The sequence below is a fragment of the Panicum virgatum genome, chromosome 8N (genome assembly GCF_016808335.1).
Source record: "Panicum virgatum strain AP13 chromosome 8N, P.virgatum_v5, whole genome shotgun sequence".
NCBI lineage: Eukaryota > Viridiplantae > Streptophyta > Magnoliopsida > Poales > Poaceae > Panicum > Panicum virgatum.
This window is the reverse complement of record NC_053152.1, coordinates 46,825,053-46,847,692: the sequence shown is the minus strand read 5'-3', so window position 1 is coordinate 46,847,692 and position 22,640 is coordinate 46,825,053. Positions and strand designations below refer to the sequence as shown.

Here is a 22,640-nt window from a genome sequence, read left to right as displayed (position 1 = left end):
TAAGGCCGGAGAGCGGGTCATTCGCAGCTTTGTGGTGGTGCCTATGGATGAAAACGGTCGGGAACGGTCGGGAAAATCCCTAAACCATTTCCGCAACCACATTTTTGGACCGGGAACGGGAATGCCCGACGGGAAAACGAAATCGGTATTACGGAATATCGGGAACAGAATAATTCAATCGGGAACCTGCCGAATACGATCGGGAATCGGAAACTCAAGACGGGAAAATACATATGACCACTCAAACAGTTCAATACAGATAAGTCAAGCACAATAGCAAATCACAAATACATAATTCACACGGCAACATGCCAACACAGGTACACAGACACAGCAACATCCCAAAGTTCCCAAAAGTTTAGGCAGCACGCAGCAACACTGCCAATGCAGCACCAGCATAGCAGCAGCCCAGCTGCCCCAGCAGCACCGCATGTCCCCCAGCAAGCGAAGCAGCAACCAGCAAGGCAGCACCGCAGCAACATCCAAGTCCAAGTCCAACAGACAGAGTGACAGACAATAGTGGGTTCTAGGCAACAAATTACAAAATACATTCACAAGCCCAGATTTGAGATATAAAAAAGGCACATCGGGCAGCAGACCAACTCGGCAACTCTAAATGCCATAGTAATCATGCTCATTCACTGGCCCATCCACTTCTTCATCACTGTCCGCAACATCGTCGTCCTACAAAATGAGGAAGAAGCATCAGATGCTTATGTACAGATGTACTAACAGGACAATAGATTTGTGAAGCAAATTGGCTAACAAAATCATTTGTTTCATGCTGATTGAATTTTTCAGTAGCAAAGATAAACTTCAAGGTTACCTCAAGATGCAGCTTTGCAACAAGGTTTTCAATAACTTCAAGATCACCAACAATGAAAATAAAACAAGATATAAATCAACAAATATGATTATGATAACATATTGTAGAGCAAACTGATGAGATGTTGTAACTAACCTCTTCTTTGTGTAGCAGTCCAATCTTTCAAGCATATCAAAGCTTCAACAGTTTCAGGTTCAAGGCGGCTACGGAAAGGATCAACTACACGTCCACCAGCACTAAAAGCAGATTCAGAAGCAACGGTTGAGACTTGTACAGCCAGCAAATCATGAGCTATTCTTGAAAGAACAGGATACTCATCGACCTGGTTCTTCCACCATGCCAAGATATCAAACTGACCACTAAGCTTGAGAGGTGGATCGGCCATATACTTATCCAACTCATTCATCTCATCAGCATTAGGTCCACTAGACTCATACAGGTAGCTCTCTAGTTCCTCATCTCCATTGTCCACTAAAAGGTATGCTGTGTCAATATCCATATCACTAGGTTCATTTGATTTGCTTTTAGGCCTCGAAGACATGGGTGCATCAGTAACATAGAACTGGTACAGTTTCTTGATGATATCAACAAGTTCATCAACATGAACATGAGATGCATTGCCATAGAATTTTCTCATGTAGAACTCTATAAGCCTTTTCTTATACCTAGGATCTAGGAAACAAGCAACAGCAAGTGTGGTGGATAACTTCTTTCAATATTTTTCAAACTTCCTACTCATAGAAGTAGCCATTGCACAAATTGTGGTATCTTCACTAAAAGACCATTCATCTAGCAAAACCTTAATCTCACAAAACCCTCTGTAGAACAGATTTGCAGTGGGATATTGTGTTCCAGACAATAGTTCAGTGAGATCAAAAAATTTCTTCAAGCATTGGAAAAGTTTGAATGCCATAGCCCATTCACTAGGAGATGGAGTAATTTTTTCATACCTACAACGATCTGATGATTTCAGCCTCATGAATGCATTTTTATAGTACAAGGCATCTCGGAGCATCAAATAGGTTGAATTCCACCTTGTTGATACATCAAGTGAAAGGCGCTTGTTTGTATCCAGTCCACACTCGGTTGCACGCTTCATGAGCTCCTCCCATTGCAATGGAGATCCTTTGACAGCAAGTACTAGTTGTCTAATATTCTCAATTGTGGATGTGATTACACTCAAACCATCCCTAGCAACTAGGTTTAGTATGTGACAAGCACACCTCACATGAAAGAATATCCCATCACATACCAAAGCTGAAATACTAGCATTGGCCCTTAGATCAGAGATGATGTCTTTGACTGCTACTTCATTTGCTAATGCATTGTCCAAGGTCAGAGAAAGCAATTTCTTGTCAATATTCAACTTGACCATGAGTTCAGTAAATGTTTCAGAAAACTTGGCACCAGTATGACGCCCACCTACATGCACAAAGTTCACAATCCTTTACTGCATACACCAATTGTCATCTATATAATGTACAGTGACACACATGTAGGACTTGTTCTAATTTGAAGTCCACATGTCCATGATAGTACTAATCCGGCAAGAGACAGATTTGAAATATGCATACAACTTCTCTTTCTCTTGTAAGAACATGTTCATGATTTCTTTCCTAATGGTAACCCTAGATTTGATTGGAAAGCTTGGACGCAGGGATTTGATGAACTCAACAAAATACTCATGCTCAGATATATTAAATGGATACTCATGCATGACTATTGTCATGTAAAACTTTCTCAAGCTTGCCTCTTCGTCATACCTGTATGGTACCACAGCTTTGATGTCTTTTTCCAATTTTAGCTGCTGCTGGCCCTTTACTACACTATGTGATACCCTCAGATGAGTCCAGAACCCTGTTGTTCCATAATTGCTCTCACATCTACCCCTGAATTTGCATTTTGGGAATTTGCAGTAAGCCCACCTCTGAACACATGTCTTCCCGTTATCCTCAATGACCAGCTCCTTCTTGGTGTAGTGCTCCCACACACCAGACGTGCACCTCTTCTGCCTCTTTCCACTTCGTTCATCTCCGTCTCCATCTCCATCTCCATCTTGGACTGCAGGATCATCACCTTCAACAATGATGGCATTTGTAATATCTCTTCCTTCTCCCTTTCCACCGGCAGCACCAGTGACACCCCCACTTGGCAAAGAAGAACCAGAACCTGCACCAGCTGCATCACTAACACCTCCACTTGGCAAGGAAGCTGCATCAGTTGCTGTTCCTAGGCTAGATCTAGATGTAGGAGTTGTATTGGATATACAGAGACCAGGATCTTGAGTAGGAACAGGACTTGGGCTTCCATTTGACGAGCTTGACCTCTTAGATCCTAACAAGAGAAAAAAAAATCAAAGCCATACACCCATTTTTAGATAATAAGCTTCATTGATTCAGTACTGAACTATGAAATACTCAAATACAAAATCAACTGACTACTAATTACTAAACTAATCAAATGCGGTAGGATCTACTCTACTCATCTACCAGCAGCACCACAAAAAACTATCCATCATTCATCAATGGATCAACTAAGAACTGAGAACTTTCAAGTTTCACATGCATACACATGTACCTGTTGTCGAAGGTGGAGGAAGAGTGGCGCTGTGCACCACCACCGGTGGCAGTGGTGGCTGTGGCTCTAGGATGAGCCGGCGCTTGGATGCCGATGAGGCACCACCAGAAGCAGTAGGACCTCCTGCTCGCGACATCCTCAGCGGCGGCGGCGGACCTAAGGGTGAGGAAGGACGGGCGGTGGTCGGCGGCGGCCAGACTGGGGACGGGCCGGTGCCTGGCCTGGGGCTGCCGGGCTGGGGCCCTCGCCGGTCAGCGGCGGCACCAAGTCGCTCACTCGTGAGGCAAAGAGTGAGAGGGTGAGAGAGATTGGCGGCGGGCGGTGGTCGATTTGGATTGGAGGGTGTGGTGTGGGCGGGCGGGGTTAGGTTTTGGCCTTTTGGGGGCGGCCAGGCGCGGGCGCGCGCCGAGCGCAGCAGATTTGGGGGCAGTGGTGCTGGGCTGGGCTGAAATTTTGACGTTGGGCCAAAACGGAGGATGGGGAGCCCAAAAACCAGGAATTTCTGCGGGATCTTTCCCAGTTCTATACGGGATCCGCGAATTTGGGCGGGAAAACCTCCTTCCCGATTTCGTTCCTGTTCCTAACCGGATTTCCCGGGAACTTTCCCGTTTCCTATTTTTCCTACAAAAATAGAATACGATCGGTTTATACGGTATACGGTGTCGGTCCGTACGGGATTTTCCCGTTCCCGCTTTCATCCCCAGTGGTGCCGTGGTGGTGTCTACCACTGCAACCACGGCCGCCGGCGCCGGCCGTGGGCTGCCGCAGTTTGGCCGGAGAAAAAGAAAACATGGCACTGGCAGACAGTTCTAGAGCACACATATCACACCGAACCGAATCAAGGATGAACTACTAACACGACCGTATCCCATTTGTTTAAGGGGGCGTTTAGTTCCCTTTGGTGAAAATTTTTGGGTGTCACGTCAATGTTTGACCAGATGTCGGGAGGATTTTTCGAACACTAATTAAAAAACTAATTTCAGAACTCACTTGGAAACCGCGAGACAAATCTTTTGAGGCCTTTGACCGCATCATTAGCATATATGGGTTACTGTAGCACTTATGGCTAATCATGCACTAATTAGACTCAAAAAATTCGTCTCGTCGTGTACATCCAAACTGTGTAATTAGTTTTGTTATTTAATTACATTTAGTGCTTCATACATGCGTTCAAAGGGAAAAGTGAAAATTTTTGGGTGAAAATTTAGCCACTCATCACACCGAACCAAAACCCAAGGTTGAAGAACTGCCCGTCCTGGTGATGCCGACGGCCTCCGCTCTGCCGGCCTCGCCGTTTACTACGCCGCCGGTGATCACGGGAGGGGACCGCTCTCACCGCCGTTCCCGCCGCGCCCGCCGAGCCCGCCGTCCCCGCCGCGCCCGCCGTCCCCGCCCCGCTGGCCCGGGCCACCTTGGCCACCCTCGCCGCCGCGGCCTCCGCGCCGCCAAAGCCACCGTCGCCACCGCGGCCGCCTTGGCCTCCGACGCCTCCTGCGCCGCCGCCGCCGCCTTTGCCGCCTTGGCCGCCGGCGCCGCCGAGCCCGCCGTTGCCGCCTTGGCCGCCGGTGCCCCCGTCACGGCCCCTCCCGCGCGCGCCTTGGCCGCCTGGGGCCCCGCCTCGCCCGCCCGGATTGCCGGCCTCGCCCGGTAAACCTCCCATGCCGCCGCGGCCTCCCCTTCCCCTGGCCGCCATTTGTCGTGAGTGTGAGGACTATTGCCGGCGCAGATGGAAAAACCTAGGCTACTAAAGAATTCATTCTCTAGGCTCCCATTGATTGATTAGTTGGTTGGCAAACAAAATTTACCATGGCCCTGTTTAGTTCCCTTCAAAATTCCAAAACTTTACAAGATTCTCCATCACATCGAATGTTTCAACGCATGCATGAAGTATTAAATGTAGCTAAATAAAATAACTAATTACACAGTTAGATTGTAATTTGCGAGACGAATCTTTTGAGCCTAGTTAACCCATGACGGGACAATAATTATCAAATACAAACGAAAGTGCTACAGTGTTTTACACCCAAATCTTTACGCAACTAAACAAGGCCCATATCAAAATTTGGGCATATGGAAAAAAAATGGACTCTTGCTTGGTTGGAATCCAAAAATACCTCACCTTCTAAAATCGCGCCGCCTCCTGTCACCGTGTTTTCCATCCTGCTGTCCGCCGTCGAGCCGAGTTAGGGGAAGCGCCGGTGAGCTTGGGGTTCTGGGTGTTGTGGGTTGTTTCTGGGTGATCTTGGAGGTTGGATAGAGGGCCTAGATGGGGTTGGTGCCGGTTGCCGTGCTGTTCGATGGCCGGGACGGCCGAAACACGCGCGCGCCGCCGTGGCCGAGCCACGACCACGGGGGTCGCCGTCGAGCCCTCTGCTCCGGCGCTCCCAAGGCCTAGCTGGTGGCCGTGGCATGCCGTGGGGGTGGCAGTGGTGCCCCCCAAGCCGCTTATCGGCAAGGGAAGGCACCACCGTTCAGACGGTGACGGAGACGACGACGGCGACGGCGTGGTTCCTCACGGCACGGACCGCGCGCTGGTTGGTGGCGCCGGCGTCTGCACACCAAGTGCTCGATGCTTTGCCTGCACGCCGGTGTATGCACGGTAAGGAAGTTTAGCCATTCAGTTGCAGATATGGTTGCTGAATTTGATACAACGATGCCATTACAGAACTCCAGTAAGCAGGCGAAAGTTGAGTCGGACCTGATGAGGAACGGAATTGAGTTGCAGCTAGTACTGAAGGTGAGATGGTGGTATCATATCCTTCTTTTGAATTGGCACTGCAGTACAATAAGTAACAGTTGTCCTCAAACAAACACTGATTCATATACAAATAGCATCAGTCACACATTATTTTTTTCTGCATTTCCACACTATCTCATCACAAACTCAGCAATATTGGACTATAAATTCCGTGAGAAGCTAAAACGGCAAGGAAGGAGAATTGGGGCAGTGGCTTTCTAAATTTTGCCAGGAGTCCGGCATCACCTAGCCTAATAATGCATGCCACTGCATGGGATCTTCCTCCTCTCTTTGCCTTGTTTTAACATGGCGGTCCCTTATCTGGCGCATCTCAGCTGCTGCATCGCTCATGCGCATCCTCTCTGTCGGTGCCTGCTGGCTGCATGACAGCGCAAGTTTTGTGAGGCACAACATGACATTGTTGATGTGTTCCATTTCATTTCGTCCACTCTGGAGGTTACTTGTATAGGCTCCTTCTTCAGAGAGTATGACTGGATCAACAATCTGCATTAGCATTCCTGGGAACATATTCTCAGCATGCTTCTGCAAGGTCAGCCCGTCTCTGAACATGGCATGAGTAGGTGCCATGCCTGTAAACAACTCGAGGATGACAATTCCGAAGCTGTATGTGTCCCCACATGGAGAAACTTGACCGCCTTCCCCAAATTCTACAATGCACACACAAATTTCAGTGATTCAACATGCAAGAAAATTTTTGTTCTTCTTAATACAACGATGCGCAGCTCTCCTGCGTATTCGAGAAAAAGAAAAAAAAGAAAAATTTTGTTCTGAGATTATGTGGTGTCAGAAAATCTGAAAAATCTAGTTACCTGGGGCAACATATCCAATTGTTCCCTTTATTCCAACTGTGCTCTTTGAGTTAATCAGTTGCTCACTTGTTGAATCAGAAAGAATCTTTGCAAGGCCGAAATCCCCAACATGCGCAATAAAATCCTGATTGAGAAGAATATTGCTTGGCTTCAAGTCACAGTGAACAATTGGTGGATCACAATTGTTGTGCAAATAATCTATTGCATCAGCAACATCCACGGCAATATTCAATCTTTGTGTTAATGTCAGACCTCTCAATGGCTGTGGTGAATGCACATCTAGATGTATCCACCTATCTAAACTTCCGTTAGGCATGAACTCAAACACAAGGGCTTTGAAATCGTTTTGGTTTGAGTCTGAACTTGAGCAGCAAGTTATGACACTAATCAAATTACGATGACGGATATTACTAAGTGCCTCACACTCAGATATGAAGCTTTTCGAAGAGCAAGATTGTTGAAGATCAAACACCTTAACAGCAACTGTAGTCATTGCATTTTTGAGTTGCAAACTGCACTTGTACACTGATCCATACCTTCCTCTACCAAGCAGATTATTTGTGTCGAAACCATTTGTTCCTTGGACCAACTCAGCATAAGAAACTTTAGGATACTTATCATCTATTAGATGGAACCCTTCCAGTGCTGTGGACTGATCTTTTTGTTTCTTCCTCAATGTGATATAAACAAGCATCAAAGCAAAGAATAAAACTGTGCTGGAAACTGGGACAGTTACTTTTAGAATGAGGTGAAGTTTCCCTTTGCTGTGCCCCATGGAGTTTTGCAGGCATGTAGGCAAATGTATTTCTGAGACACCACCACAGAGCCCTAGATTCCCATCTAATGAAAATTGAGTCATATTACTGAACACCCCATGTGTTGGAACTTCACCATCCAGTTGGTTGAAGGACAGGTCTAGCTTGTACAAGGATGGCATGTTCTCAAAGCTTTCTGGTATTGTGGTATATGCCCAGACAAGTTGTGTGAAAGGTACAACTCTTGCATTCCGCTAATGAGTCCTATCTCTTTAGGAATCTCACTTGAGAGTGTGTTTTTTGTCAGATTTAGCAATATCAAACCTCTAATTTTGTTGATAGATGCAGGGATGCTACCGTTGAATGAGTTACTGTCCAACCGAAGGTCTATCAAGCTCTGACAATTGCTGAGTGCATCAGGTAGTGGCCCAGATAAATTGTTCTTGGAGATGTTCAAGTATGCAAGCTTCGTCAGGCTGCTGACTTCAGATGGAAGAGGGCCAACAAAATAGTTTGCTGACAGATCCAGAAAGATTGTCAGGGATGATAGGGTAAAAATCTCTATGGGCTGTGAACCTGTGAATTTATTGCTACTAAAGTTTGCTGCAGTTATCTCCTGGAGTCTCCCTATGCTTGCTGGAAGAGGCCCCTCAAACATGTTGTTATTGGTATAAAGACTTAGAAGCTGTGTCATGTTCCCGAGCGAAGATGGCAGGAACCCTGTCAATAGGTTATTTTCAAAGCCCATAATTTGCATAGCATTTAGCCTTCCAATGCTGTCAGGCAAGATTCCAGTAAATCGGTTATTACTGAGCTGCATCTGATTTAGACCGACCAGATTGCCAATGCCAGATGGTATGTTTCCGGAGATCTCATTGAATCCAACATATAGCACTTGGAGCTGTGCTGTCAGGTTGGCAACAGAACTTGGCAGCCTGCCACCAAACATGTTGTGGTCAATGGCTAAAACCCGGAGGTAGGTACAGTTTGTCAGGAATGTCATGAACTCCCAGCCCCAAGAATTAGTCGCCACAAAATGATAATTTTCGAGAGAGAGGAAATCTGGGCAAAGGTTTCCTATTGTTGGTCTATATGTGTGGCCCATATGGCCCATGTGTTAAGGCCCATCTAGAGGCCCATGTATATCTACTATATTATCCACCTTTTTAGGGTTTGGAGGAATACAATTGAGTCATTTTCCTCTAGCATGGTATCAGCTTAGCCTCTCCCTCCCACCCTCCAGCCGCCGCCAGCTCCATGGCCGGCCGGCCGCCGGCGTCACCCCTCTCCTCCTTCCCTCCCCTCTCCTCTACTGCTGCTCGGCCGCCGTACGCCGCCGTCGTGCTTGGCGCCCCTGCCCCCGCGGGCGCGGCCGGTGCGGGCGCGTGCGCTGCCGCCGCCGCCGGCCCCGCGGGTGCGGCTGGCGCGGGTGCAGCCGACGCCGCCACTGTCGCTGCCCCCGCAGGCGCGGTTGGCGTGGGCGCGGCTGCCACTGCCGCCGCCGCCGCCGCTGGTGCCCCTCCTCCTCCCTGGGCGGGCCGGGGATGCCCCCCGCGGACGCGCCGTTCGCCGCCACTGCTTTCCGCGGGCAGCAGACCCTCGTCGCCTGTGCTGCTACGGCCGATGCTGCTCTCGCTACGGCCCTCCTCGCCGCCAAGTTCGAGGCTGCAGCGGCCCAGGAGTGGGTCCGCGTGGCTGCCATCGCCTGGGAGCGCGAGCGCTCCGCGGCCGATGCTCTTGCTCGTCGGGTTGCCGAGGCGGAGCACTACATCCTCCTCTCCTCTGGCCAGCACCCCATCGTCCCCTTCGTCGAGCATGCCGCCTCTTCTTCCCACTAGGCCCCGCCCTCTGGTTATGGACCCCGGCTCGACCCGACCGATCTCATGGTCGCCCAGCTCCACCTTCAGGCTGCTGGCGTCCAGAACATCAAGGCCCTGGTCTCCGTCCTCCTCGACCCTACGTCCTCCTCCTAGGGCGTTGGCGGGACCAGGTCCTCCTCGCCCTCGACGACCACATCCTCCTCGACACGCCGGTCGAGGCGCGGGACGTGGTGTGGCTGCGCCTCGACAGCGTCGCCATGTCCTGGATTTTTGGGACCATCTCCCTAGATCTGCAGGACATCGTTAGGACTCACGGCGTCACCGCACGACAGGCCTGTCTGGCGCTCGAGGGGCAGTTCCTCGGCAACGCCGAGTTCTGCGCTCTCCAGCTCTACGCCTCCTTCCGCACCTTCGAGCAGGGGGACATCTCCGTTGGTGAGTTCTGCAGGAGGATGAAGGGCATGGCTGATGCTCTTCACGACCTCGGGTGCCCGGTGCCCGACCGGGTCTTGGTGCTCAATGCCCTGTGGGGTCTCAACACCACCTATGACCACCTGCGGACATGGATCACCCGCCAGAGGCCCTTCCCCTCCTTCCTGCAGGTCCGGGATGACCTCATTCTCGAGGAGATCACCAGGGGTCCCGCGACCGGCTCGTCCTCGTCCTCCTCCACCGCACTCGTGGCTGCTCCACCGGCTTCCTCCGCCTCGCCAGCCACCTCCCTCCTTGGTGCTCCTCCCACCGGGCAGACCGGGGGTGGGGGGGGGGGGGCGTGGTGGACGTCGTCGGCGGGGAGGGGGGGACGTGATGGTGGTGGTACTGGTGGCCCTGCTTCTGGTGGTGCTGGTACCGGTGGTGGTGCAGGTGGGGGCCGTCGGGGCACGCCGACTCCGGCTCCCGCTCCTGCCCCTGCCCCTGGCGGTATGCCCCGGCCATCCTTCAGCAACCCATGGTCAGGGCGCATCTCGATGTGGCTGTTTCAGGGTCAGGGGGGCCTCGTCCTCAGCTCCAGCCGGTGGCCATGTTCATCGGTACCGATCCCCTCTTCGCGCCGCCCTGGACTCCACCCGCCCAGCCCAGCCAGCCACCGACCTGGCCTAGGGGGTGGGACCAGGCCACGCTGGCGCAGTCCTTCAGCACCATGGGGCTGACACCGCCGGCCAGCACCGAGTGGATCGCCGACTCGGGTGCCTCCTTCCACACCACCCCTGATGCCAGTATCCTCTCTTCTATTTGGCCCCCACATCCCTCTTGTCCTTCTTCCATCATGGTTGGCGATGGGTCTTGTCTTCCTGTCACCGCCGTGGGTTCTGCTCCTGGTTCTTTCTGTCTTCCCAATGTTCTCGTTGCTCCTTAGATGATTCTTAATCTTCTTTCCATTCGCCAGTTTATTGCTAACAATTCTTGTTCCATCGAATTTGACTCTTCTGGTCTTACTGTGAAGGATTCGGCTTCCCGGTGTCCACTCCTCCGATGTGACAGCTCGGGGCCCCTTTACACCCTTCGTATTCCTGCTTCCGCTGCTCCGCATTCGACTTCTTCTTCGTCTGCTATCTTTGCCGCGACGCCGTCTTCCACCACCTGGCACTGCCGGCTTGGTCACCCCGGTCGTGACGTTTTGGCTCACCTTAGTCGTAGTACCGATGTTCCTTGTACTAGGGCTCCTGCTGAGCACCTCTGTCATGCGTGCCAGCTAGGTCGTCATGTTAGACTTTCTTTTTCTTCTTCTTCTTCGCATGTGACGCTTGCCTTTGATCTTATTCACTGTGACCTGTGGACCTCTCCTGTACTCAGCATTTCTGGTTATAAATACTATCTGGTGGTGGTTGATGATTTCTCTCATTACTCTTGGACTTTTCCTTTGTGTGCCAAGTCTGAAACCTTTCCCACTCTCCTCCACTTCTTTGCCTGGGTGTCTACTCAGTTCGGACTCACCATTAAGGCCGTCCAGTGTGACAACGGGCGTGAGTTCGACAACACCACATCCCATTCTTTCTTCCTCTCTCGGGGTGTTCAGCTGCGTATGTCTTGTCTGTACACCTCTCCCTAGAACAGCAAGGCTAAGCGGATGATTCGCACGACGAACGACGTCATGCGCACCCTTCTGATCCAGGCCTCTCTGCCTCCCCGCTTCTGGGCTGAGAGTCTCCACACCACCACCTACTTGCTCAACCGCCTTCCGTCCACGGCTTCCCCTGCTCCCACTCCACACCACGTTCTTTTCGGTACTCCTCCTCGCTACGACCACCTTTGTGTCTTCGGGTGTGCATGTTATCCTAACATCTCCGCCACTGCTCCTCACAAGCTGGTGCCCCGCTCGACTCGTTGTGTGTTTCTTGGTTACTCCCCTGACCACAAGGGGTACCAATGCTTTGACCTCACCTCTCGCCAGGTCCTCATCTCCCGACACGTTGTGTTTGACGAGTCGAATTTCCCCTACTCCGCTTCCTCTACACCTTCCCCTGACCCCGAGTTGGAGTCCCTGTTTTCGCCTGATCAGGGTTCAGCCACTTTTGTCTATCTGTCCTTTCCCTGCAGGTTTTCTGGTACACCGGCACCACCTCTGGTGATCTCTGCTGCTCCTCGCGCGGCTCCGGTGCCTTCTGTCGCGCCACGCACAGCCCCGGTGTCTCTTGCTGCGCCACACGCGGCCCCGGTGCCTCCTCCTGCGCCTGCGCGCTATGCTCAGGCGGTGCAGGTGTATCGATGTCATTCGGTGCCGGCACCGGCGCCGACTCCGGCTCCGGAGGCTCCACCATCGCCGTCGTCACCTCCACCGAAGCCGTCGCCACTGCCACCTCCACCGTCTCGCTCTCGCGTCGAGCCGGCAGTGTACCACCCACCCGTCATCCATCGGGACCCTGGTCATATTCATCCCATGGTGACTCGACGGATGGCTTCTCAGCCCGCGACTCTCTCCGCCACCGAGGGAGAGCCACGGATTTCTCCAGTACCCTCCTCTGTCCGCGGCGCACTGGCGGATCTTCACTGGCGTCGCGCGATGAAAGAGGAGTACGCAGCTCTTCTTGCCAATCAGATGTGGGACCTCCTACCACGTCCGTCTGGTTGCAATGTGGTCACTGGCAAGTTGATCTGGACGCATAAGCGTCGGGCTGATGGCACACTGGATCACTACAAGGCTCGCTAGGTTCTTCGGGGTATCACCCAGCGGCCTGGTGTAGACTATGATGAGACTTTCAGTCCAGTGGTGAAGCCTACTATAGTGCGCACGGTCCTCTCGCTCGCTCTCTCTCACTCTTGGCCTGTGCACCAGCTGGATGTGAAGAATGCGTTTCTCCATGGCACTTTGTCTGAGACAGTCTACTGTACTCAGCCAGCGGGATTTGTGGACTCCAGTCATCCGAACATGGTCTGCCGGCTCAACAAGTCTCTCTATGGTCTGAAGCAGGCTCCTCGGGCTTGGTATTCTCGGTTCGCCACGTTCTTACTGACATTGGGGTTCACCAAGGCCAAGTCTAACACTTTTTTGTTCATCTACCGCCGTGGGGATGAGACTGCATACCTGCTGCTCTATGTTAATGACATTGTGCTCACAGCCTCCAGTCAGCAGGTGCTTCAGTGCATCATCTCCTCTCTGCAGCAGGAGTTTGCTATGAAGGATCTTGGTCAGCTCCATCACTTCTTGGGTGTTACTGTTGAGCCTCACCCTTCTGGCCTTCTCCTTCACCAGCGGCAGTATGCACTTAATATTCTGGAGCTGGCTGGGATGACTGATTGCAAGCCATGCTCCACTCCTGTCGGCACTCATGTGAAGCTGTCTGTTGCTCTAGGTGATTCCGTGGCTGATCCTACTGGCCGATCCTACTGCCTACTGGAGTCTTGCTAGAGCCTTGTAGTATCTCACTTTCACCAGGCCGGACCTCACATATGCCGTTCAGCAGGTCTGCCTTCATATGCATCATCCCCGGGAGTCACATCTTGCTGCGCTGAAGCGTCTACTCCGCTACGTCTGTGGCACTGTTGACTTCGGCCTGGTTCTTCACCGATCTCCCTCTGCTGAGCTGGTTGTCTACACCGATGCTGACTGGGCTGGTTGTCCGAACACTCGCCGCTCCACTTTCGGCTATGCCGTCTTCTTGGGCGGCAACCTTATCTCCTGGTTGTCCAAGCGGTAGCCGGTTGTCTCCCGCTCCAGTGACGAGGTAGAGTACCGTGCTGTCGCTAACGGCGTGGCAGAGGCGTCCTGGCTTCGACAGCTCTTGGCGGAGCTCCATAGCCCGCTCGCCAAGAGCACGCTCGTCTACTGCGACAACGTCAGCGCCGTGTATCTATCCACCAACCCCATTCAGCATCAGCGGACGAAGCATGTGGAGATTGACTTGCACTTCATTCGCGACCGGGTTGCTATTGGTAATGTTCGGGTCCTCCATGTCTCGACCACCTCCCAGTTTGCCGACATCTTCACCAAGGGTCTCCCCTCCTCGACTTTTTCGGAGTTTCGCTCCAGCCTCAACGTAGCAGGTGGCTAGTTGTGGCTGCGAGGGGGGTGTTATCCCTGTGTGTGCTTTCTTTGTTGTCCAGTCTTAAACTCCGCTGCGCCGGTAGTTCAGATTGCGGGGGGGAGGGGGTATTGGTGTATATGTGTGGCCCATATGGCCCATGTGTTAAGGTCCATCTAGAGGCCCATGTATAGCTACTATATTACCCATCCTTCTAGGATTTGGAGGAATACAATTGAGTCATTTTCCTCTAGCACCTATCTCAGGAGGCACGCTTCCAGTGAAATTGTTCGTGGTCATGACTAGAATATTCATGCCTGTTACATTGTCCAGAGAGGATCGAATGCTTCCTGTGAAGTGGTTGTCTGCAAGGAGGTTTTGGAGTTTAGGGAGGCCATTTCCCAAGTCAAAAGGCAACACGCCGTGCAATTCATTCTGAGACACACTAAAGAGGATAAGTGAGGAAAGATTGAAGATTGTTGTAGGGATGGTGCCGGAGAGGCGGTTGACGGCAAGCGACAAGAACTCAAGAACACTGAGCTTGCCAAGGCCCTCAGGTATGGAGCCCTCAAGTTGGTTGTACAGAAAGGAAATTTCTTTCAGTGCTGAGAGGTTGGCCAGTGATGGTGGGATTGTCCCAGTGAAGTTGTTCTTCTCAAGGTGTATGGCCTTGAGACTCGACAAGCCTCCTAACCAAGCAGGGATTCGTCCAGCGAGCTTGTTTGGGCCAAGTTTTATACTTTCAAGACTCGTGCAGTTCTTCAAGTTGTCATGTAATTCACCATGGAATGAGTTGTTGGACAGATCAAGAAACTGCAACCGAGATAGACGGCCAATTTCTGATGGTATTTCTCCATCCAAATTGTTCCCGCTGAGGTTTAGAGTTTTCAAGAATGTGAGGTTGCCAATGGAAGGGGAGATTGTCCCGGCAAGGCCCTCTGAAGAGAGTTGAACTGTTGAAGTGCTATGACCCTACGCTTATGCTTAACGCTGCAACTGACTCCTTGCCACTGGCAGAAGTCAGTGGTTGTATTCCATGAGTCTAGGGCACCCTGCTGGTTGCTTAGGCTTGCCTTGAATGCGAGCAAGGTATCCCCATTAGTCCTATTGTCGAATGTTACTGCTGATGGCTGAACTGATGAACTTGATGCTTGCTGAAGCATATAGGGCACCAGAGTCAGCAGAACAATAGGAAGCATCGTTGGCACTGGGAAACATGGACTAATTGTGAGTTTTAAGTAAATGAAGATATTGTAACAGTGCTTATAGTGATTGCGCAAGCATATATTCACATCTGTAAAAATTTGGCTATTTGAGTCAAGTAGAAAAGAACAGGAAAAATCTGCAGATGATTCAAATCCCGATGCTTCGTATATGAGTATGGCGTTTACAGTGAACAGGCCATGTGAACATATCTAGCTATTCAAATCTGGGAAATGTTGGCTATTTCAGTCCAATAGAAAAGCAAAGGAAAATATGCACATGTTTGAAATCCTGACTTTCAATGACTTATATCTTTTCAGCATAACCACTGGCTGCCATGAGTGACATTTGTGGATAAAAAGGATGATGCTGAAGTAGAAGTACTGTTTTTTTAGAAACCCATTTACAACATTTTAAGAGGAGTTTGCATGGAAAAATACAACTTACAAAGTAAGATGACATACTTGGTTTCATGAAGAAAGACTTGCCTTCCTAGCTGCCAGCTATAATTGCTCTTATGATGTAAAGTAGCAACCTGTGAGTATGAGGATCATGAGCAAGAAGCCAGGAACGCAAATCCTTTTTATTGCCCCATGATATCAACAGAAGAACGCACTGGCAGGTTGGAAGGTCAAGCACAGTATGTTGCTGATAAACACATCGCGATATAATTATCTTTGGGATAAGATGTTAGCGCGTATGATTAGTCTTGCGATAACATGTTGACTCCGTGGCCTCATATACAAAGGAGTCGTCGTCTTTGTATGCCGACTCCGTGGCCTCTGAGTCCTCGCCACTGTCGGGGTTGGACGAAGACAGCAACTCGTACTCCTCCTGGACGACATCGCGGTCCTCCCCATGCGGACGCGATGCGCGATGTCCATCTCCCTTTCTTGCCTCTTCTTGGCCCTCTCGGTCCTCTTCGTCCTCTTAGCCTGGGCGACCGCAACCTAGGCTGCCTGCCTCACCGCCCCCTCCGGCCCATTGGGGAGGTGAGTACTGGACCGAGGGCGATCGAGCCCCTGAAAATTAAAAATGAAATTAGATGCTGGGCCGGTGTCCGGGAACCAATGAAGGGAAGGAAGAAGAGAAGTGAAAAAGTATGGGAGCATGGTTGCCTATCTTGGCTCACCACGGCTTCGTGTTATATAGGGGCAAAGCCCAACAAGATTACATCAAGGTGTTACAAGTTGTTGTGTACCGGTTTAGATATTCTCAAGTTATCTCTAACAAACCTAGCTGAATACTCGAGATATCACTGTGTACAACAACCAACCAAATCTACACAATCACAGCCATGTTATACAAGGAAAGGTTACAAGACTATATCTCTAATACCCTCCCTCAATCTAAACCTTGGTGATATTCAAGGTTTAGGTTGCGCCTGAAGTCTTCAAACTGTCGAGCAGGTAAAGCCTTGATAAAACCATCAGCTAGTTGATCTTTGGAAGATACAAACCGAACCTGCAACTGCCTGTTTGCATCTCGTTCACGAACAAAATGGAAATCAATCTCTATGTGTTTTGCTCTAGCATGAAACACAGGATTGGCAGCAAGATATGTTGCACCAAGATTGTCACACCACAAACAAGGAATTTGAGGGACCAATACTCCAAGCTCTGCTAGAAGTGATTGAACCCAAATTAGTTCAGCTATAGCATTTGCCATAGACTTGTATTCTGCCTCAGTGCTTGATCTAGACACCGTTGGTTGTTTACGAGCACTCCAGGAGATAAGATTGCAAATCCCCCAGTAGACCGCCTATCATCAATATCTCCAGCCCAATCAACGTCCGAGAAAGCACTTAAGAGTGCAGAGCTTGTTTTCCCAATCCTAACACATGTTCCACTCGTCAATCGTATGTATCTTAAGATCCTTTTAACTGATGTCCAATGAGCAGTCGTTGGTTCATGAAGAAATTGGCAGACTTTATTTACTAAGAAGGCAAGATCTGGTCGGGTCAAAGTAAGATATTGCAAGGCGCCTACAATACTCCTGTACCTTGTGCTATCTTCAGGTCCAAGTGCTTCTCCTTCTGTCTTCGAAAGCTTCTCAGTGGAAGACAACGGAGATATTGCAGCCTTGCACTTTGTCATGCCCACACCGGAAAGTATGTCTTTTGCATATTTTTTCGGAGACAACAAAAGACCTTCTTTATCCCTTTTAACTTCAATGCCCAGAAAATAATGTAGATCACCCAAGTCCTTAAGAGCAAAATCTTTCTTAAGATCCTTGAGTAAAGCTGCCACAGCTTCCTGAGATGAGCTAGTAACAATTATATCATCAACATAAATCAACATGAAAATTTTATTCCATTCTTTTGATATATAAATAATGAAGTGTCTGACTTTGAGGATTTAAAACCTAGCTCGATCAGTTTCATGCTCAACCTTGAGTGCCACGCTCTAGGCACCTGCTTAAGCCCATAGATAGCTTTATCCAACTTACACACCAAGAAAGGTGCATCATTGCTTTCAAACCCAGGTGGTTGTTTCATATATACTTCCTCTTCCTGAACACCATGAAGAAACACATCTTGTACATCTAATTGTCATAGACACCAACCTCTAGCAACAGCTATAGACAAGACAAATCTAACTGTAGCAATTTGTCCCATCTGCCTTCCTTTTAATTTTATAAACCCACTTGCAGTCGATCAGGTTGGTACCTTTCTTGGCCGAAACATGATGCCATGTATCATTTTTGAGAAGAGCATTGTATTCTTCCTCCATAGCTTTTCTTCACTTAGGATCATCTAGGGCTTCTTGAAAACTTTGAGGTTCTCCTGTGGAACACAAATATCCATACCTGACCGTACCGTCAGTATACTTCTTGGGTTTGACAATTCCACTTTGAAAACATGTCTTGGGGCGCAAAGGTGATGGAGATTCTGTACTGGCGGGAGGTGCTGGAGACGAACCAGCCGCAAGTGGTGTTGCAGACTCGTGTGGTGTAGAAGATCCGGATGCCGTATCAGCTCCGGACGTCGACACGTGTTCGTGCGCTTGCGGTTGTGGGCAGACAGTGCAACCGCGGGAGGCAAGCTGGTCAGACGGCGCGCTTGCCCCCCCCCCACGTGGCGACGCCCGGTTGGATGTGGCCCCGGTTGGAGCGGTTGGTTGCGGCGCCGGCGAATCTCCCTGTAATTGCGCGCTAGAGGTGCCAGGCGGATCAGCTCCGAAGTCCACGCCATGATCCTGTCATTTGCTGCTGCCTGTACACCATAGTTTGGTGCAAAAATTGCACCGTTTTCTTCAAAATTTTCATGCAATTCCTCCTGCAACAAATCATCACAACTAGGCAAATCTGTGTTAGCAGTAATAGGGTCAGTACGGTCTACACCCCTAGGGAGAAGATGATTAGGAAGGAGGATTTCTTTGCGAAGGCGTGCACCGGCATTCTCATGAAGTTCAGAGAAAGGAAAAATGGCCTCATAAAAAACAATGTCCCTAGAGATATAGACTCTTCCAGAGGACGGTTCGAGGCACTTGAAACCTTTGTGCCGACCACTGTAGCCAAGAAAAACACATCGAATAGACCGAAAGGCAAGTTTCTTGGTATTATATGGGCGCAAATTGGGCCAACATGCACAGCCAAAGATCATGAGCGATTTATAGTCTGGTTTCTCCTTAAGAAGGCGCTCGGATAGGGTGTCAAAGTCTATGACTTTACTAGAAAGAATATTGATCAAATGAGTGGCTGTGAGAAAGGCTTCATCCCAAAACTTTAGGGGCATGGAAGCATTTACAAGAAGGGCAAGACCTACTTCAACTATATGGCAATGTTTTCTTTCTGCAGCGCCATTTTGTTGATGTGCATGAGGGCAAGAGACTCGATGTGATATTCCTATCTTTTGGAAGAAGGAATTAAGCCTCTCGTACTCGCCGCCCCAATCACTTTGCATGGAGATGATCTTTCTATTAAATTTTCTCTCAACAAGATTTTAAAAGTCATGAAAGACTTGGAAAACATCAGATTTTTTGTTGAGAAGGTAGACCCATGCATACTTGCTAAAATCATCGATGAAGCTCACATAGTAAGAATAACGCCCAGCCGAAGTAGGAGCTGGTCCCCACACATCAGAGAAAATTAACACAAGTGGAAAAGTAGAGGTACTACTTGACGTGCCATAAGGCAATTGATGACTTTTGGCTCTTTGACATGAATCACAAACCGACTCAACTGAATTATCACTAACAAAAGAAAGATCATTATTCTTAAGCACATGCTCGACAATGGGAAAGGCAGGATGCCCTAGATGACTGTGCCATCTACTTGTAGATGGTTTATTGACTCCATAGACTTGTTTGACTCCAACGACTCCATGCTGCTGCGACTCGAGAGGGTAGAGTCCTTTACATCTTCCTCGATGAAGAATTCTCTTCATGGCCTGATCCTTGATTAGAAATTAATTTGGATGAAACTCAAGAAAGGCATTGTTATCAGAGGTAAGACGGTGAACAGAAACGAGATTTTTATGAGCGCTAGGAACATGGAGAATATTTTTGAGATGTAACTTAGCACTAGGGGTATGTAAAACCGTATGACCAATATTACTGATTTTCATACCTATGTCGTTTGCTGTGTGAACTTGATCTCCACCACTGTACTTGTCACGGACAAACTGGTTCTCCAATGCACTAGTGATGTTGTCGGATGCACCGCTGTCCATGTACCAGTTTGTGTCCACCCCATAGCTTGTGGTTGCTGCACCTGCAACCTTGGCTGGGGGCTCGTGGTCTTCATCAAAATGGTACCAACACTCTGGAGCTCCGTGGTTGTACCTCTTGCAGATCTGACACTGGATCTTGGTGGTGCGGCTGCCCTGCTGTTGCTGTTTGGGCGCGCCTCCATTACCCCAGCCACCGCCAAAGCGACCACCTTGTCCACGACCACGTGGTTGCGTCCACGACCACCACGAACACGCGATGCAGCATTGACAGAGGACTGGTACTGCCCTCCATCACGGTTGTTCTCTCTGAACATCTCTAGGCGTGTCTCATAAGACAATAGTTGAGCATAAAGATCGCTCATGAGGATGGGGTCAGTTCGACCAAGAATGGAAGATATGACAGGATTATAATTGAAATCTAAACCATTCAAGATAAAACAATCATCTCATCTTCATCAACGATTTTACCAGCCACGGCGATCTCATCTCGAATGGTCTTCATCTTGTCCAGGTAGTTGGCCACCGAGGTAGATACTTTCTTGAGGTTGGCGAGTTGGAGTCGTAGGTTCGTGACCCGCGAGTGTAAGCACGCCGAGAACATGGGCTCAAGTGCCATCCAAACCTCTGCCATGGTGGTGAGGGTGACGACCTTCCCCAGCACTTCTTTGGTGAGGGAGTTCAGCAGATGGCCAAAGAGTTGCTGGTCCTTTGCCAGCCAGATGTCATGTGCCGGATTGGCCATGATCTGCTTCTTGCTGTCCTTCTCAATCTCGACGACCTTCGGAGGAGCCACCATAGTGCTGTCCAGGATACCCATGAGTTGGGCACCGCGGACGGCAGGAAGGAACTATGCTTTCCAAAGCACGAAGTTATCCCGAGTGAGCTTTTCAGCGACAGGAGGGCCGAGGGGCAGAGGCGCCACAGATGATGTCGACGCCATGGCAAGGGAAGGTGGTTGTAGATGTATTTTGGGAAGAGGTGGCTCTGATTACTATGAAAAAGTATGGGAACGTGGTTGCCTATCTTTGCTCACCATGGCTTCGTGTTATATAGGGGCAAAGCCCAACAAGAATACATCAAGGTGTTACAAGTTGTTGTGTACCGGTTTAGATATTCTCAAGTTATCTCTAACAAACCTAGCTGAATACTCGAGATATCACCGTGCACAACAACCAACCAAATCTACACGATCACAGCCGTGTCATACAAGGAAAGGTTACAAGACTATATCTCTAATAAGAACTTATCAGGTTCGGCGGATTCCCCTTTTCCAAACCCTTCTAGCATCAGGGCACTGTAAGAAGAGGTGCTCTTGATCTTCAATTTGGTTGCATCTTTAACAGAAAAGGTGATCAACAATATGGCGCCGATGAAGCAGTGAGGAGGTGGGGAGTCTTCTCCGATGAACAAGCTAGAGGAAATGTATGCTGCGTGGTGTCGCCGCACTGCACCATATGAAGCTAGTGAACTTCTCGACCGGGAGTTGTGACATGTACCATGAGTAATACACCGTGGAGGAGAAGGGCAGGATTTGTCTGCCAACTCCTCGATGATCTGGAGTACCAGGCGTAGGAAAGGAGTTCACCAATGCAGTCATAAGGGCCTGGAGATCTTGAGTAGCCACTGGAGACAGTCTGTTGTGCAGGGGGATGGACCGAGAACCTCCCAGGCATGCCACGGCGACACTGATGTTGGATCAGGTAGTAAATGAGTATAGGGCCAGGAGGGAAAGAGCAAGAGGTTGCTCTCCAAGTCATCTGTCGTGCCAGAAGGACATAGTAGTCCCATCTCCCAGCAGGGTAAAAGTGAGGAGGTCCCAAACATAGATTCATTGATTCGGGACATGCCCAGGTCCAAGAACAAGGAGAATGAGTGGGAATTTTGACTCCCTCCCCTAGGCTCATTTGTGTTTCAGGACATCTTTTAAAGGTCAAATTTGTGAGGTCTATGTGCTAGCCAAAATCTAAAAATGTTGTAAATATTTTGGAATGACCTTGCAATTTTGCCCTGTATTTGTTCAGTAGGAACTGAGGCTGATATGAAAATAAATGGCTTTAAGTCAACTATTGTCTGCTGAAAATAAATGGCTTTAAATCAACAACAATCAAAACATTTTCAGCCAACATGTGCTTTATTACATATTTATCAGGTGACACAAGAATTTTTTTTAAAGCCGACTAATGTTCTTCTTGATGCAAAATCAACACACTGGAATCTGAGGGCAAGTGTTCGCCGAGTCACGGAAAGTCAACCAAGCGTGCCAGTCAATTTGACCTGAAATTGACAAGGGAAAAAACAAAATCAAATTCGAGAGCGTATCGGCTGGGATTCCGAATATCTCTCAGGTAGGCGTATCGGTAAGCTTTGCCGATACTGAATGCGGCAAAAAGATATTGAATGCAAGCGTATAATAACGAGCGCGTCGGCAAGATCAGCCGATGCACTAAACGACAAAATCGGCTCTGAGCAGCCGATCACGTATGTATAACAAGATCTAAGCTACGAATGTGTAACTCAGATGATGCGAGCTAAAAACAGATTTAAACCGGCTCTTGAGATAATAAAAGTGTTACTTCAAAACCTAAAGCCGATCCAATATGTTTTTAGATGTGATAATGGCAAAAAAGCATAAGAAAACCTACAAATCTAGCCGATATCGATAAATTATGAATAAATCTAGATGAGACGACATCGATGCGCCTGGAAGTCAAAGCCTAGATGAACTCGATAACTTTTGAATAAATTTGAACGAAGCCACAG

At 49.4% G+C, this 22,640-nt stretch overlaps 1 long non-coding RNA gene, 1 other non-coding gene and 1 pseudogene across 2 annotated transcripts; 1 reads left to right on the top strand and 2 right to left on the bottom strand.

The window, feature by feature from the left end:
* Nucleotides 1–5,459: 5,459 nt before the first annotated feature.
* On the top strand, nucleotides 5,460–8,204 carry LOC120686804. Its single transcript, XR_005680380.1, has 3 exons — nucleotides 5,460–6,002; nucleotides 6,069–7,960; nucleotides 8,074–8,204. It is a non-coding gene; the product is annotated as an uncharacterized LOC120686804 (long non-coding RNA).
* LOC120686803 lies at nucleotides 6,357–15,205 on the bottom strand (annotated as a pseudogene).
* A 5,000-nt stretch (nucleotides 15,206–20,205) lies between these two features.
* LOC120687093 lies at nucleotides 20,206–20,343 on the bottom strand. Its single transcript, XR_005680591.1, has one exon. It is a non-coding gene; the product is annotated as a small nucleolar RNA Z247 (small nucleolar RNA).
* Nucleotides 20,344–22,640: the final 2,297 nt, after the last annotated feature.